This window comes from Callionymus lyra, chromosome 9, assembly GCF_982586985.1.
Source record: "Callionymus lyra chromosome 9, fCalLyr1.hap1.1, whole genome shotgun sequence".
NCBI classification, from domain to species: Eukaryota; Metazoa; Chordata; class Actinopteri; order Syngnathiformes; family Callionymidae; genus Callionymus; species Callionymus lyra.
In genome coordinates, this window is record NC_141826.1 from 6,778,885 (window position 1) to 6,790,335 (window position 11,451).

At 37.4% G+C, this 11,451-nt stretch overlaps 1 long non-coding RNA gene and 1 pseudogene across 1 annotated transcript; both read right to left on the bottom strand.

The window, feature by feature from the left end:
• Positions 1-271: 271 nt before the first annotated feature.
• LOC148071610 (tumor necrosis factor alpha-induced protein 2-like) lies at positions 272-4,686 on the bottom strand (annotated as a pseudogene).
• A 3,651-nt stretch (positions 4,687-8,337) lies between these two features.
• LOC148071611 (uncharacterized) lies at positions 8,338-9,900 on the bottom strand. The gene is made up of 2 exons (XR_015712797.1): positions 9,370-9,900; positions 8,338-9,292 (listed from the first exon to the last, which is right to left on the bottom strand). It is a non-coding gene; the product is annotated as an uncharacterized LOC148071611 (long non-coding RNA).
• Between the last annotated feature and the right edge of the window lie 1,551 nt (positions 9,901-11,451).

Sequence of the window (11,451 nt, forward strand, 5' to 3'; positions counted from 1 at the left end):
TGAATCCTAAAAAGCTAATAGTCCTATAAAGTATATTTTACAAAAACAGGAAAACTTATTAAACTTATTAAATTTGAAGGAACACTTGCAGGATATGAGAAATTGTCCCTTTCTCTTGTCCCTTGATTTTAAAAATGAAACGCAAGACAATCCGTTCTCTTTTCTAAAAAAAAAAAAAAGTCCACCCTTTATTCCAAACATTTTTAATTTAGAAAAAACATAAGTATTTTCAAATATTTACAATGTACAAGTTGCCTTGTAAACAATACACAACATTTCCAAATATTATATTAAGAAATATACACTTTTATTTTCAAATATCATCCCTTAAAAATATTGTGGCCACATGAGCAAGAACATAAATTAATTAAAATTTCAAGGGATTAATCTGCAGTATTTATTGGAATTTGGAATGATAATTTTAAAGAAGAAAACATGAGTAGGGGACACTTTGATTTCTCTTAACGTATCGTTCAGAATACTTTTCACCGTCTGTCGGTCCTCCCTGGAGATGTTTGTCTTGAGTTTCAGTAGAGCGGACACGTGTTTTTCACTGGAAAGAAATGGACACGATTCGATAAATGGCAGGTTATTCTAAAATGGCATCGATCTTTTGGTCTGGACTTTATACTCGTCCTGATAAAGTTTGTATTTTGGTACCTGAGGTGGGGATACGAGGAGGCCAGTGTGACGACTTGCATCTGTATGGCCGGAACATCCTGGAGGCTCAACACTCCCGCAATCATGTCCAGGTATTACTTCAGCCAGTTTTCTTTGGACCCCTGCACACACATGTTTTAATAAGCTTTTAATTATCTCTTTGAAAAGTTAAATTAAATGTTTTTTTTATATTGAAAAGTTGAATTTATTTTAATTTAAAAATCTTTTTCAATAATTAGTATATTTAAAGGTAAGTAAGTAAGTAAGTGTTATTTGTAAAGCGCTTTTCGAGGCTAGACCATGAATAGCTCTTAAAGTAAGAACCAGAAATTTCAAATTGATCTTGAAAGAAACTGGCAGCCATTGAGAAACTGACAGCCATTGAAGAGTTTTAAGGATTGGAGAAATGTGAGTTCTTCTACTAGAGTGGGTCAGAATTCTTACAAAAATGTATTGCATGAAACCAAACACACCCTGTTTCATTTTACAATATCGGTTTTCATGGCATCAATCATAATGTCATCAGCGCTAAAGGAACAATGAAATCCCGTGAGATAACTGAGGACAAGAGGATACACTCAACTCCAGCAGCTTTAAATTAATTACTTTTCTTTTACAAAAAGATCGATTTGATTTCTTTAATAATTCAACATATAAAGGTCATTTATATTATAGTTCAATTGGTAGCCTTTTAAATAACTATAAATATAATGAATGTTTATGTTTTGTTTAGGCTACGATTAAAAATAAAATAGAAATCAGAAAATGTATTTTTGAATTATTGGAATTAAAATATCAAACTCTACAGTAAAAAAACAATTAATTCATTTTGAAAGTATTCAAAAAATTGTAACCACAAAATCAACCTTTCGATATATACACATTATTGAATTCAATTATTTAAAAGAAACAATTAAATGCTTAAACAAAAACATTTCAATAAAAACAAGTTTAAGGTTAAATTCAACATATTCTAATGTCACTGAACTACGTCCATAGTTTCACCACAGTTTCTCACCTGATCACTGAACCAACGTTGTAAAGTGTCGGCGTCGCTCGTCACTCTGTCGAAGGCCTCCTGCTGCTGAGCCCGACTCCTCAGCTTCACGTCTCCCTTCAGCAGCCGTCTGACGTATTCCACCGTCACCTCCTGGTGCAGCTGTCCGATCAACTCCTGAAGACACGGATCATGAGTCTTAGCTCGTGAAAACTTGTTTTTTTTAGCTCTTTTTTAATACCTGGTGAGAAGATTCAGGGGATGATCATCTTGTCGAACGTTGACGAGTGCAGCCAATCGTGGGTTCCAAGCTTTCTGTGGTTTGGCTGGGGCGACACAAGTGATGGATTTTTATTTTGATCACCTGTACGTCTGTTATTGACACTCACCTTGAGCGCCTGGTGGACCGGGCTCAGTAGGAACTGGTGCGCCGATTGTTTCATGTCGGCCAGGACGCTCATGCATCTCTCTCGGACGTCGTCCAGGATCATGGAGCTCTTCTTCAAAATAAAATCCCTGCAGACACATGACAGTTGAGTCACATGACCACCTCGCGGTCACACCCTGAAGTCGGAGGCTCCACCTGAATTGTTGAATCCATCCGAGGTTGGCTTTGATGAACGGTTTTCTGCTCCACTTGTTTTGCTTCATGACGTCCTCCTGGAAGTCCTTGAAACTAAAACATTAATTCATTTGAATCTTTTTTCTTTTGACGTGAGAGACGTTACTTGCACAGCGAGTCGCTCAGTTCAAGTTATACACTGGACCTTCTCTCTATCACCCACGACCATTCCCGCTGAGGTCAGCATTCCGTTGATGAGCTGAAGTGTGAAAATGAAGTCATGGTTTGAAACGTTACCGCTACTAGATTTAGCCAAAAGAATCCTTTTTTTTCAAATACCTGAATGATGTCATAGGACATGGTGAAGCTTCCGTCCTTCTTTGTCGGCTCGCTTTTCCACGATTCCCTCGCTTCCGCCAGGACTTGACTGATGAACGTCGTCATCTCTGCCTGATCAAACCAAAAAAACTTGATACGTTATCAATCACGAGTTATGATTAAATCCTACAATCTTAGGTGTATAAATAGAAAAGTGTTAAAGATCATCCGAGACATCTTATCTATAAAAATATTTGTTCCAAAGGTTGTTAAAGTCATAATACGTAAGTTTGAAAAAAAAAATGTTGGCTCCCCCTGTGTCAGAAATATATAACTGCAATGCTGTCAAATCAGTCAACCATGCCTGTTCAAAATGACAACAATCGAACAGAAAATACATTTGAAAAAAAAAGGTTTTAAGAAAGAACTTTTTTTTTAAATACTTTTTTAATTTGTAGGTATTTTAACTGTGTATTGTTTTGTTGTTTAAGCACTTTGTGACCCTGGTTTATGGAATATGGAAATTCAGATTTTTTAATTATTGGAATCAAAATATCAAACTCTATATGCAAAAAAAACAATTCATTAACTGACCTTCAATTCAAACCTGATGATGAATGAATAATGAATGGAAATTACTTTTGTCTTGCCCATCAAAGTTGTCTTCAATGAAACAATTCACTAGTTACTAAATTAAGTCATATTGTAAGGGGTGGAGTCAATTTATACAACTTATATTTATAATAAACAAATGGTAAATTACATGTTTTTTCTTGTCTTGACCAAATTTTCTTGAAAAAAAAAAAAAAATTCACTTTATACTATCAAATTTTACAACCTAAAACAAAATAACAATGCTTGGAAAATGTTTTTTTTTTTTATCTTATTCTTCAATAATGTTTTACAGGCTTATATTACTGTGTAGTTAATGTGTAAATATACCTGTTGTTTGCTCAGGTACTGCTCCTGCAGCGACGCCACCATGTGGTCAGGCAGCAGACTTCCTAGAGCCTCAAAGTTGATCTCTGGCGCCAAATGAGGGTTCTTAAACAGTCTTATAGAATAAGAATATTATATTGATAAATATAAAATCACTTTAATTTCCAGTTAAAAACAAAGAAGGAAGTTCAAGGTAGGAATAGCATTGGTGGGGAGTTGGACGGGCAACTTACCCAGGATAATAGTCAGTGACCCATTGCAGCAGGAACTTGCAGTCCTCATCCCCCAGCCCGAACTCTGCAATCTCCTCCAAGCCTTTGCTCATTTACTGGTGGTACAGCTCGGCATAGAACTGACAGATGTCCATCTCCGGAGGGTAGCAGCTCTTGACCACCTTCATGACCGTCAGCAGGTCCTCCTTCATCTGCAGGCCCATGCTGTGGATCTTCGCCTGGAGGCAGTTCTGCTTCACCGGACTGCTGAGGCCGACGGGTTCTCCATTCGCTCCTCCACCAGGCTGGTGAGCACTTGGTCGTGTTGTTGCCTCCATCTGCTCGGCCTCCAGGATGGCGCCGACCTGGCCATTTGATCCACCAGTTGGTCCTGCTCCTCCTGCAGCTGGACTGCTTTCACGGCGGACGCTAACACGGCCGCATCTTGTTCCCCCTTCAGAGACTCTTTTATGGTCTGGATCACGAGAGTCTCCAGGATTTTCTGGTCCGAAACAAGCTTGAGGACTTTTTTGTCTTCCTCTGATTGACCAAACAGAAGCTTCTCTTTGTCCACCAGCTGAAGAGCTGCCTCGTAAAAGTGAGATTGCTCCAGGTCTTGGTCAAAAGAGACGACTGGAAGAGAAACAAATAAGTGGTTAGATATTGAGCGTTCCTTCTGACCTTTGCTGACTGGCCATATTTTGGGGAACCTCCAACCTCCGGCTGGGCTTCCCTCTGGGATCGGTGGCATGTGTGACGCCGCTGACCTTGACTTGGCACTAAACTGACAAACATTATCAATTTCAACTCCTATCCTCAGCCAGATTTTATGTTAAAATACATTTACATTTACACAGAAATTCAAAACACATTGTTAACGCAAACATCCTACTCACCAGATTTGATCGTTTTAAGAGGATTCTCTTCCAAGCAGCCTTTGGCTGATGTGAGCTCCTGGAAGTTACAGTCGGGGAAATTACTCTCTGGTCCTCTGAGAGTTGGAGGATTTCTGAGGCTACAGGCTCCTCCCACTTTCCTCCCACCCCTTGCGTGCACACACCCACGCACTCATCGTACTTTCACCTTCACTTTTGTCTCGTTGTTTGCACAAGCATGCTTCTAGTTTTCATGCAGCACCTTCATTCCAGGGCAGCAACATTTGGATGACTTTGCCAGGTGTTATTGTGAATAAAGGTCACAATTTAAATCCAAGTCAAAGTTTCAGGTCAAACAAAAATTCAATTAATTAATTTCATGCAAGGTCAATAAAAAAACTTTTTTTACAAGATATCTTTGAATTTATTTTCCTTATTATTTTTGATTTATCTTCGTTTTAGCTATATGTCATTTTATTACTTCATTTTCATTCAAATTTCGTTTTTTATATTGAGGGGCATTTTTATCCGTCTGAGACTCGGTTTAGAGCCTCTACCCTCAAAGGTGTTAACCTTGACTTGACTTTTCACTTTGAATTTTTTTTTTAAATCAATAGATCTTCATAGTCGTTTCTCCTTTCAACCTTTTAGAAAATGAAAATAAAACGAGACAAAACTGAAAAGATGTTCCACAGTGTAGTCGGTTTCAAAATAACTTTTAAAAAGTGAGCAAATATGCAATTTTTTTTTCTCTATTCCTTCTATACTACTGGAAAACAGAAATTTCCCTGAGAGTGTCATCTCAAAGGGATCAATAAAGTCCAGTCTAAGTCTAAGTCTAAGTCTAAGTGGTGGAGGTTGTTCACCTTGACCCAGAGACAACACAAGGGATACCACAAACACATTTGTTTTAGGGCCTTCGGGGTCACCTTGACGCCCTGACAACACAATTCCTGGGTTCAATTTCCAGTTCTGGAGACTCTAATTATCCCCATAAACAAAATAAAAATCATATCATAGCTTTTTATCCATTATATTGTAATTCCAAATAAACAAGGATCAAACGTTAATGATTTGAAAATTATACCTTCAGGTTGATACTATAATCACAGTTATTATATTCAAAAGTTAATCTAAAATGCACTTTTTCTTTTTCTTTGACCGAAAAAGAGAAAATATTGTGTATGAAAATATATATTTATTGACTAGTTTCAGTGCTGGAGAAGCTAATAATATGTAGCGGGTCCCAGCAGGGCCTTCGCTGACAGATATGATAATCCTGGAATTACAATGGACATGAACGACACCGGACCACAAGTGCTCATGAACCAAGTCTCTTGGATTATCTTTATTCACATATTTTCATTAAACTGCAATCGTGACTCTTCCTTTGTTCTTTTTCTTTTGCATTAGCAATGGTTTAAAAACCACTTTCAAAGTACATTTACATAAATGTCAATTTTACAATTTTCCTTTGAGAACAAACCATGTCTTTTAATCACTAATCATTTTGTCGTTATCAATCATTCATTCACTTCCAACATACACCCTTCATTCTTTCATCAAGAATAATAATCGTACATTATGTACAGAAGATGTTCATTTCATTCATACTCACACAACACACACACACGACTATTTTAACATATTAAATATTACCGCACAAAAGTCAAGGAGTCAAAAGAAAAATACACACAGAAGCATTTAACTACGGCCACGGACGCCATTTTAGCTGTCATATCAAAAATCCTTATAAACAGTTTAAAGTAAGAGGAATTAAAGAAAGAGTTCTTAACCAACCTGGAATTACAATGGACATGAACGACACCGGACCACAAGTGCTCATGAACCAAGTCTCTTGGGTTTCACTTGTGCGAAGTATTGCCATGAATACCGTCGCCCGCAAGTGCTGCCACCTTGTGTCCGTTTTCTGCATGTCATCGCACGTTTCTCTTTCTTACACCCTCTTAGTGGGACTAAACAACAAAACAGAGAGAGAGAGAGAGAGAGAGAGAGAGAGGTAACGTTAGCTGACAACAACTTGTTAAATATATCATTTTGATTTTGATTTGTGGGGAACTATAACTCCTAGATGGATATCAGAACGTTATTCGCCCGCAGCAGGGATAAAGCACTGAGGATTGAGAGGTAAGTGAAGTCCTAGCTAGCTAGACAACATAAGTGTGTCTTAAGTTAATGCTAAGTTAGCATTGACGTCATTCCTTCTATCAAGACAACCATATTCATTTGCTGTACGAGCTTCAGGGGAATTTCCTCTCACATGGTGTATCTTCCAAGCGTTCATGTTTATTTAACAGAAAGATTGTTGATCGGTTTGTATTTGACTAAAATAATCATGTTTTATCACCAGAAAAATGGCTACAGCTAAGCAATCTGGTTTTGTTGTCAGAAAAAAGTAAACATTTCTGTATTTGTCACCAGAAAAATGGCTAAAATATGTTTTTTTAGATTTAAACAAATATATTTTCATGTCTAGACAAAGTGGAACAACAGTTACTGGAAGAGGTGAGAGAGAGATGAAAGTTGATGAGCAAGAGTGGAGGTGAGTTGACTATCAATGAATGATGTCCCAATGTTTTCCTTCTTTCTTTTGCGTCTTAGTCATTTGATTTTGAATATCGATGGCAGGAATAGAAAACTTCCCTTATGAGGAAAAAACAAAAAAACTGTCAGTTTCTTATAGAATGCTTTTTGGTCAGGTGGCTTTCGCTGTTATTATAATTCCATGGGAAAACTGAAGACCATGAAAAATGTGAACTATGTACATATTTGTATATTTATAAACAGTAATATTTTCATGCTTCAGACTAAGTGGTAGTGCAGAGGCAGAGAGATGGAAGTTGATGGGCTTCAGGGAGAGATGACACAGAGAGTAGACACTGAGAGGTGACACCTGGTTGAAGTAGTAAGTTACTTTAAACTACGCCACCTGCAGATTTGAGGCTAGAGATGGTATATATATACCATATATATATGGTATATATACTTTTAATGTAATTTAAATGTATATGAGTCGTTTGAATTACGCATTAACTTAATTACTTTGACATGTTTATTAAAACAGCAAGAGATATTATAAATATAAATGTATTTATTTGTACAAGTAGGAAAATAATTGTACAGTTTATTACCATAGATAGATCATAGCAACATCCCAATAATACACGTTGCCTAGAAAGTGTTGTTTCAACAGCTAAGGTTTATGTTTTAATTTTGGTTAAAAAATATTTGATCTGAAACTTATTTGTACTTATTTATCAATAAAGATCCACTGTATGTGTTTATTTACTATAAATGGTCAATTTCCCCAGTATTAGGTTGAAATAAATTATAAAGACTGTATGTGTGTCAAAATGAATTCAAGTTGATTACTTTAAAATAAAAAAACAACATTAAACAAGTCATGTGATTGAATTATTAGCTTAATATATTTTCAAAATGACATCTGAACTGTAATAATAAATATTTATCCATTGTTTTTTGTGTTAATCCACGTAATATTTAGATTTTTATCAGTGGATTGGATCATAAACAGCCCATAATAATGCACCTGACAACATATACTGCATTTCTAGCTGCTCTCAACTGTTTGTTCATTAAGTGTTAAATATAAACCTTGTCAAATTAGCACCTTACACTTTCATTTATGAGCCACTGGCAATATTTTTAATTTCCTTTTTCTGTCTTCATCTCAGGTTCAACAGAATATTTTACACCTTGTATCTCCAGACGTCTGAAGAAGGTAAAGACACGTTTCTGCTCAGAGTATTTATTAAAGAATTATAAATGACATTTTCTAACTATTTCACAGATGCTTTCCACGATGGACTTCGTTGTTCCGAATCCGAGCAGTTTCTCTCCGGCGTGGACCGATCCCAGTGAAGAGTTGGACACTGTCGTCTCAACGCTCCAGGAAATGTTCGGGGATCTTCTGTCAGATTCCAACTCTGCTCCTCAAATTGACTTTGAGGAGTTGATGAAACTCCTCGATGAAGTCGAGGCCCTGGAGCCACCGGTGCTGTCGGAGAACACTGTCGGGCAGAACTATCCGGTCCAGACAGGAGGGAGATGGATCGACGGTGGCGCCCCCCGTGGTTCTGGGTGAAGCTTCCACCGATGATGATTCATCCCTTCATACATGGAAACACGTACGAACAACACGTTGTTTTCCAACAGCAGGACAGTGGCTGATCAACTGTCAACTGTTGATGTAGTAGCTGTTCATGACCTTCTTCGTGTTTGTGTCTCCAGAATGTTCCAGCAGTGCCAACCATGAACCCTCTCGCCTTTTTGTAAGTGTCACACAAGTTTTGCCTCCTTTTTGTACATTTTTTTTATATTAATTCTGATTCTAAATATCATTTTTCTATCTCATTCCAGCAACAACCCACACTTAACTCATAACATAGATCTAATGGCAATGATCTGATGTTCCACCAGATGCTGTGGGGCCAGAAAAACCTATGTCAAGAGACCAGCGAACGCCTTCATGGTGTTCATGAGGGAGAACAGGGAGAAAGTGAAAAACACGATGAAGCCTGAAGATGCAGAGACCAACACCCTCCTGGGGCACATGGTGAGTGTCTAAAACACAGCCAGATTTGTACAAGTCCGAAAAGCTCTTGTTTGACGACCTGTTTTCCTGTTTGTACAGTGGCGGAAGTTGTCGTCGCAGGACAAGGATTTCTACTATCAGATGATGAAGATCCTAAGGAGGAAATTAAAGTCATTGACACATTTGTGGATCAACAGTTCAAAGGGATGGAAGTGAAAGATGATACGAACCTTGAAAAGCATCTACTAGCTGTTCAGACTGACGTTCAAACTAAGCTTGTGAGACTGACGCCAGAAATGGAATCAGGAGCGGCGGGTCATCTGCTCGACCTTTACCACCGGCAGATTTATATCCACCTCCAGGATCTTCTGCAGGAGAGCAGCAGCACCCAGAACAGCACCAAAAAGGAATATGATTAAAAACAAGATTCAATTTTCAGGTTTCATGGTAAATGGATAATTAAGTAAATACAAAACAGAAAATAGACATTTCTTCTCAACAAAAACAACTTTTACCTCATGTTTAGTTATTCTTATTTTATGAAAAAAAACATTTGGATCTTCAATCGGTTCTAATTTGTTGTGTTCCTGTTTGGTTTCTCTACTTAAAATTGAAAATGAAGTAATTTTACATTTTTAATCTATGTTTGCTGCAGCCAAATGATGTAAAAATGTGTAATAGATACATAAAAACTTATTATCAGATACGATCTGTCCTCACATGTTCTTTTCGAGCTTCTCAATGATTATTAATAATAATGATCTTTATGGACATAACACGTTTCAGACTGAGAGTAGCGACACTATTCTTTAAATAATAGTAAAAAACAAACATTATTTAACAATAAGAAACAGCACCAAAAACATTAATATAATAAAAAACAAAATTTAATTAAGTAAATTGGGTTTAAACTTTAGCGTCACACCAGAGATACTGCCCCCTGCTGGACACCATTTGAAAAACAAAACGGAAAACTACTCCTAAATAAGTTGTTTTCGAGTAATAATGCAAATTTCAATTACAATCGCTGTTTATTAACTAACCTTTATCTACTAGGTTCTGGTAGTGAGTGATACATGGGCGAAAAATTAGGTGAAATAAGGCGGCATTAGCTTAGCTACATGCTAACGTCATGCTACAGAGGTTGGATTAAATAAATGAATAAGCTTCGAAAATAATAAGCCAAATTGATAGATTTATTAAACCATATCGACGATAGTGAGATGTTTATTTCCCCGTGTAGCGACACAAGGATCTCAACAGGATAAAAAGGTTGTCTGGTCAACGTTGACAAGTGTAACGGCTAGTTTTAGTGTTAGCCGCGTGACAAGTACAAACTTGAATCAAAAACTTCGAAGAGAAGGTAACAAACAAATCTTTTAAGAAATGAAACAAATAAACAACAAAAAACGGTCACTCACGGAACATCGAGTCCTCACCGATGTACGAAAACATGACGGCGATGACACCTGCAAGTGGACGAACGCTCGCTTCTGATTGGCTGACACCTGAACCTGCGTCATTGATGACGTACACGAGGCCTTTAATGCGTCTTTATCGAAGCGATATAAAATGTAATTTCCACCTGGATTTACCGTATTTCGCATCGGACCTTCGGTAAGTATCACCTTTTCCAATTGAGTCCATCTTAGTTCTGCTTTAGCCACATTTTTGCTAACAATCCCACAACTGATCCAACGTCACTCAACACACACGTCAATAAAAAATACTTTTAATGTAATTTAAATGTAAATGACTCGTTTGAATTAGGCAGTAACTTAATTACTTTGACATGTTAACTAAAACAGCAAGAGATATTATAAATATAAATGTATTTATTTGTACAAGTAGTACAATTATTGTACAGTTTATTACCACAGATCATTGTTAGTAACATCACAATAATACACGTTGCCTAGAAAGTGCTGTTTCAACAGTTAAGGTTTATGTTTTAATTTTGGTTTAAACATATTTTATCTGATCAATAATCTATTGTACAGATGATTTCAACAATGGACCTCGTCACTATCGATCTGAGCAGCTTCTCGTCCGAGTGGACTGATCCAAGCACGGAGTCGGACACAGTCCACTCCACGTTCCTGTCCATGATCGGGGACCTTCCGTCTGCTCCTGATTTGGACTCTGCTGCTCAAGACGATCTGCTCTTGCTCAAACTCATTGAAGAGGTTGATGTCGAGCAGTTAGAGAAAGACTTGACCTCAGAGTTCAAGATGACGACGGCCCCTGAAACCCACCCCTTCCAATGTGGAGCCACGACGGTTCCATCGTTTGGACGAGTGCTGTCAGAGAAC